This window comes from Podarcis vaucheri (genome assembly GCF_965113315.1).
Source record: "Podarcis vaucheri genome assembly, chromosome: 1".
In the NCBI taxonomy this organism is placed as follows: Eukaryota; Metazoa; Chordata; class Lepidosauria; order Squamata; family Lacertidae; genus Podarcis; species Podarcis vaucheri.
Genome location: NC_138759.1, coordinates 23,787,183 through 23,794,560, shown reverse-complemented (window position 1 = coordinate 23,794,560; position 7,378 = coordinate 23,787,183).

Sequence of the window (7,378 nt, the reverse complement as noted above, 5' to 3'; positions counted from 1 at the left end):
AGAGAATTGCAGAATGAATTAATTTCGTCTTGCGAGGCACCACTGTATCTTTCTTCAGTGTTTGGTTAATCAATTCAGCCATTATTGTTACTAACTGGACACTTATGAAAAATTATATGTGCAGAAAGAAAATTACAGTGACCTCAAATGACTGCCACCACTGTTTTGAAAATGTATGCTAGACATATTGGTGTGGATATATATCTATAAATTTATGCACGCACACACACAAATACATAGAGAGAGAGTTGCTTTTCCACTAACAAAAAGCCTGTTCCATTCACAGAATTGTGTGCTACCACTATAATTAGGTAGAGTTAGGCTGCTACTCAGGAGATGCCATGATCTGTGTGCCAGAGGGCCTGTCCTGCACCCCCCAAGCTAGCCTGCTGCCATCAGGTGCAGTAGAGATTGCTGCCCTGTTGCCAAGGTTGAAGGAAGTCAAATTGGCTTTTATATGTAGAATGGCTAATAGGAATGTGGGGCTGGGCGCCATCTTGTCTTTCATCACGGGCAGCAAAATGTCTTGAGCTGGCCCTGGCCGATTCCAGTGTTGCAAAAGAGAAGTGATTCCAAATCAGGAGCAGTTTTTTCCATCTGCACAAGACTCTGCAGAAACACTTCTCAATACCTTCTTATGGCCCAACAGAGTTCCTATGTCATAGCCTAAATTTCATTCATTTCGGAAACATTGTGGCACAGTACTTCCACTACTGGTTGGGTGAAAGTTCAAGGATCGGCGCTGATTCATTTTCTGCTTCCACTCATAGTTCTTTGAATCCAAGCTACAGAATTCTACATTTAATTATGTTCCGGGGTGGGGGATAAATATGTTCCTCTCTCTCTATTTTTGTCACTTTGGATATAGGGTAGCCAGGTTAACATTGGACCGAATGTGTTCTAAAAGATAAATGGGGACATTTTGGTGAGCGAACTTTTTATACCACTGCAGCACTTTAGGCAACATGATAATTGCTGAACTCTTCTCAGTTTAAATAGAAACCTTTTCATGTTGTGCAAGAACATACTGGTTTCACTACTTCCATTCTAGTACAGTCATACCTTGGTTTTCAAACAGCTTAGTTCTCAAACGTTTTGGCTCCTGAATGCCGCAGACCCAGAAGTGAGTGTTCCGGTTTGCGAACTATTTTTGGAAGCCGACGTCTGACGGGGCTTCCGTGGCTTCTGATTGGCTGCAGGAGCTTCCTGCAGCCAATCAGAAACCACGTTTTGGTTTCTGAAGATTTTGGAAGTCGAACGGACTTCTGGAACGGATTCTGTTCAACTTCCAAGGTGCTACTTTAGTGTCACATATTAATCCTTTCCTGGAACAATTTTATTTTAGTAGCAGGCAGCCTGAATGAAATGTATTTGGTTCTTAAATGTATTTCACCATAGCAGGGGTTACCTACACAGTGCTTTTCAGATGTTGTGCTGCTGTCTGCCCCATCCAGCATGGCCAGTGATCATGGTGTGTGTGTGTGTAAGTCGTAATCCAAACATTTGGAGGGAACCACATTGGCTACCCCTGCAGTGTAGCATTCCCACCCCCCAACATTCAGATCTGTTATGGCATTTTTATCTAATGCAGGCTGAGGGCCTTCACCTCTGTACAGTTGCAATATTAGATCAGTTTTCATCCACTTTCTGATTGTTTTCTCAATGAAAAGTACTATTAAAAATATGTAACATGTTCTTTAAGTTGGCAACCAAATTATTAATTAAAAGTTACTGGCGTTACTGAAACTTAATTTTATACCTGAGGGTTTGTTTTTTTGTTTTGTTTTTTTAAACGGGATACTAAAATCTATTCCAGATGAATAGATGTTGTATATTTCTATCTTAATCCTTAGGTGGAAGGGGGGGAATCCTTAGGGTGAGGGGGGGTTTAAATATGTTGTGCTTTGTTAAATATAAACTCTCCAGTTGTACTTCATTTCTCAAACAAGTCTCCTAATTTAATATGGGCTTTTAATTCATTTGACAGTTTACTTAATGATGCAAGGATTTTCTGACAAACGTTTACTGTTACTGGTGCAGATTTATTACTGGCACCATGTAGTCACTGGTTTCAGCTCCATCTTGGTGACGAAGGCAGGAGCGAAAAGCTCTTTGGGAAATAGTTTTTCGCTTCTGCTTTTGTCACCAGGATTCAGCCATAGTCCAACCCAGTGACCACACGATGCCATCACAAATCTACTCTTCAGGTATGTACCAGCTGTACTTTTTCTATATCCACTTTCTATACAACCAGGACTTAATAATCTTGGGCCTAATTAACGAAACAAAGCAAATATGGAAGAAAGGTTGAGGCACTTAGTGTACTAACTTGTTTTCATCTCTCTGTGTGGGCATAAATCGTATGATCACATCAGTTCACTGTGCATTGGGTTGCAGGTTTAAATGATCCCGAAACAAAATGTCATATTCATTAGGAACCCTCTTACAAGATTGGTAAAGATGTAACTGGCCTTCCTTAAAGTTGTCTTTTAAGAGAACCAAAGGCAGAATTGTGTGCTCCCATCCAAAGCAAACTCCCTTCCTTTAACCACAGCCAAGGCTAACTCGTTTCTTTTTAACCAGGTTCATGGTCAGGTTAAATAAATTGATTAGCTTCTAAACTGGTGCCAATATATTCCTTAGCTGCAGTTGTGATGAAATGGGAGGAACTCGCTCCTAGAAAGGGAATTGACCATACAGAAGGAGAGTGTGATATTGTGGCCACCTCCCATAAGAAAATCCTGTCTTCTAGTCTTCGCTTGCATTCAAACTGCATGCGTTCATCAGTATATGCAGATCTCCCATGAGAATGGATTTAATGGTTGGGGCCAGTTTTGTGCATGTAATGGAGAGGATATGTAAACATGGAGTTTCGTGTGCAGCCCTTTTTATAAAAGCTTATGTACAGCTCTTTTGTGAAACGTCACAGCGGTGTATGGGCAGCATAAAAGCATTTTAAAGTAATCTGAAGCAATCTTTAAAATGACTGGTTACTCTTCCAACATTTAGAGTTCATGCATTCCTCAACTCTGTAGGACAATTTATGTATATTTGTACAGAGATGGCACATAAAATATTAGGCGTTAGCATCCTGCTTGAGACCTGTGGTCCATCTTGTCTGATGTCTCCTGGTGCTGTAGTGCAGAACTGAGGTGGGCATATATAGAGAAAGTAGCGGTGCTGTTACCTTGTACCTGTCCCCAAGGCACTGATTTAGACCCTCTACAGCTTGGGACCAGGGTACTTTAAAGATGAGCTCACTGTGTTCTGCAGGAGAAGACAGCTTGCAATGAGGAGATCCATTCCACAAGATATCAGAATCTGGGCACTGTGGATTAAACCACAGAACCTAGGACTTGCGGATCAGAAGGTTGGTGGTTCGAATCCCCGCAACGGGGTGAGCTCCCATTGCTCAGTCCCAGCTTCTGCCAACCTAGCAGTTCAAAAGCACGTCAAAGTACAAGTAGATAAATAGGTACCACTCTGGCGGGAAGGTAAACGGCGTTTCTGTGCGCTGCTCTGGTTTGCCAGAAGTGGTTTAGTCATGCTGGCCACATGACCCGGAAGCTGTACGTTGGCTCCCTTGGCCAGTAAAGCAAGATGAGCGCTGCAACCCCAGAGTCAGCCACGACTAGACCTAATGGTCAGGGGTCCTTTTACCTTTACCTTTTTACCTACCCTTTGGAACTCCCTCCCACTGCATATCAGACAGCCACCTTCTCTATTGTCCTTTTGGTACTTGCCAAAGACGTTCCTCTTCAAGTCTTCTAAAACCTTAATCCCAGTTGGTATCTGCCTTGGATTTCAACTGATTTTATGTTGTTTTAAATGGTTTCTATATTTCTATACACAATTGTTACAAGTGTTTTTATCGATACAACTTTTATGTATGTTATTATATTGTATATCACTTCAGGATACCTCACAGGAAGCAATTCATGAATGAAAAAAAACCAAAACTGATTTTAGGTTTAAAAGGCTTGTCAAGCAAGCGGAACCAGTGGGTGCATTTCAAAATAAAGCATTTACAAAGGAAGAAGAGACCGTACTGAATTCTAGAAGCATCTTTTTGCAACTGGGGCTATAGGATGCCTACTACTTTTGTAGGTAATTGCTGTCTGACCCTTGCTAGTTCATTTGGAAAATTCAAGCAAAGAGACTTCACTGGTCTCTAAAATAATTGTCACAAGAAGTTCTTTACTGGGCTATTGGAGTTGTCTCTGCAGTTCTTTTCACTCTTTGATAATGGCCTTATGGAGAAAGTGTGGTATCCAGTGAAGTTAATTTTCCTAGGAACAATGCTTTAAAGCATATATTTTAACATCTTGGTATTTTTAAGAAAGTAAGTATCTGTTTCAGCCAGTTAAACTTAACTGTGTACTGTTTTCTGTAAAGTATAAGCAGCTTTAAAAGCACACACTGAGCCTTTAGATGTACAAATAAATGTGTGGAAATTTGAATTTTTCCTGTTAGCAAAGAGAAAATCGCCTTAATGTAATGCCTTCCATTACCTTGTGGCAATCTCACACCGTACTTTGTGCAGGTAGATCTAGGTGTCTAATCCTGCTATTTTCTTCAGCACCATTGAACTCAGTTGGACTTATTTCATGCAGGACTATGAAGTTAACACAGTGCAGAAAGCATGCTTAAATTGCAGGTTTCGTTATTTTGATGGCAATAACCACTGAGGGAGACCAAATGCCTAACTTATTTTGAAACAGGGAACATTGACTCAAAAAAACGATTGGTTAAAAAATAATAATGTATAAGCGTCATCCTCTGTGTAAGAATTTCATGGCTTTTAACTTGGTTAAAGACATCTAAAGGTAAAGGTACCCCTGCCCATATGGGCCAGTCGTGTCCGACTCTAGGGTTGTGCGCCCTTCTCACTTAAGAGGCCGGGGGCCAGCGCTGTCCGGAGACACTTCCGGTTCATGTGGCCAGCGTGACGAAGCTGCTCTGGCGAGCCGGCACCAGTAGAGCACACGGAAACGCCGTTTACCTTCCTGCTATAAAGCGGTACCTATTTATCTACTTGCACTTAGGGGTGCTTTTGAACTGCTCGGTGGGCAGGAGCTGGGACCGAAAGACAGGAGCTCACCCCGCAGCAGGGATTTGAACCGCTGACCATGCGATCGGCAAGTCCTAGGCGCTGAGGTTTTACCCACAGCGCCACCCGCGTCCCCTTAAAGACATCTACCTATGCATAATTGTAGCAAATAACCTTTCACTGCATAACGTTAGTAAAGTATTTCTGTAGGTTCTGTATGGAGATGGAGAAACTCGTGTTTGCCATGAGACGAATGACTCGAAAGCCTTGTCTCTTGTATCATGTGAGACACCGTGCAGAGATTCCAGAAATAAACATTCTGCCAGTTAAGACCATACTGCTTCATCAAGCATTTTGAGCAGATGTTTATATTTTATTCAAGAATTAGAGGTCTTAATGAAATCTGTACTCATTGATGTTCAGCTCTGCTTTACTTGTACAGTGGTACCTCAGGTTAAGTACTTAATTCATTCTGGAGGTCCGTTCTCAACCTGAAACTGTTCTTAACCTGAAGCACCACTTTAGCTAATGGGGTCTCCCGCTGCTGCTGCGCCGCCAGAGCACAATTTCTGTTCTCATCCTGAAGCAAAGTTCTTAACCCAAGGTACTATTTCTGGGTTAGCAGAGTCTGTAACCTGAAGCGTATGTAACCTGAAGCGTATGTAACCCGAGGTACCTCTGTATTGCATTTACCAACTGGATTTTATTTTTTAGTTTCCCATAGACTCTTGAAGATATAAATTGAAAATCAGTTATCCCCCCCTCCCCAAATTGTTCTCCACCCATCTTGCAAGGAACTCAGAGCAGCCTATTGGCCTCATAACAATATGTTCTGTTAAAAACAAACACCCCTCCCTATTGAATTGAGCAGTACTATTCTAGGGCCAGCTGTTAAGAGGCTTGCAGACCCAAATAGAAGGAAGTGGCAACTCTTCAGTGAGAGCAATTGTTGTAGCAGAGCTGCCTGCGTTGCTAAGTAATTTTGTTCGTAAATGGTCTTGTACTTCTGCCACTTAAATTAATCTATACCGAGACCAGTTCTGCACAGTCTCTCCATCCAAGTGACATGATGATTATTGAGTAGCAACACTTCATCCTTTGATCATCCACTTGTCTCCTTGGATTCAGGTTGTCCAAATAAGCATAACATGAGTGTAGTTTCGGGGATAGTTTGCTGTTGTGCTTGCGCACAGCTAAGTCTGGCTGTGTGGAAATTGCCTCTAAAGATAGCTAGGGCTGGGCGGTATATCAATACATCACCCAACACCGGTTTGCAGACCACATCGACATGGAGCCTGTGGGCCGAACACAGTCTTGTTGCATGGGGGGGGGGGAAGATGAGGCCAAAATTTGATGCCTCCCCAGCCCACTTCTCAAAGCTGAGAACACCAACTAGGCTTTGGGAAGGAGGTGGGAGAACTCTATTTTTTTATAATAATTTTTACTAGTTTTCAATTACAATAATCCAATAATAGACTCATTATATCAATGCCAAATTATAATACAACTCCTAATACGAATCATTCAAATACCAAATTATATAATTTAGGTGGCCCCCCGCCTGCTAGAATTGATGGATCAATGATTTACTTTGTTTCTGCGTTCCAAAATTGCAATTGATTCAGTTACATTCCAGTCATAATAGTAATCCCTTCTACAATAGCTGCAATGTTTATAACTTCTATTTGTGTTGACACATTAAATGATTTATAAGACTACAAGTGAAGATCTCATACTGTATCCTTGTTTCTCCTGTGTGTGGCATTTATTCTGTCCATATTGTTTGCTCCTGGCCTTGTAAAATATTATGCCTATCTTTTCCCGGTTGTTGCTGCTAGCCATAATGTTATTCCAAAAATTTCTCCCTCACTCAGTCCCGTGCTTCTTTGTTTTTGCAACTTTTAACAACTTGTTAATTCCTTTTTTTCTTTTTCCTTTCTCCTCCTGTGATGAGGTTGCATTTTAATATTTTAATGTTTCAATATTTTAATTGTTGTATTTTAATCTTGTTTTTAAGTTGTATTCATTCAACTTGTTTTTATTATTGCTTGTTAGTCGCCCTGAGCCCAGCCTTGGCTAGGGAGGGCGGGGTATAAATAAAAATTATTATTATTATTATTATTATTATTATTATTATTATTATTATTATTTGTTAGTTGTTAATTGTTAGAGGTGGGAGAATTCTGGGACCCTGTCAGAGCCCTCACACCACCTCCCCAAATCCTAGCACCTTGCTTACCTGGCTTTGGGAAGACAGTGCGAGGGCTGCGGGAGGCAGGGAATCCAATGTTGCAGAGGGCCACAGAGAAAGGCCTCAAGGGAGCTGAG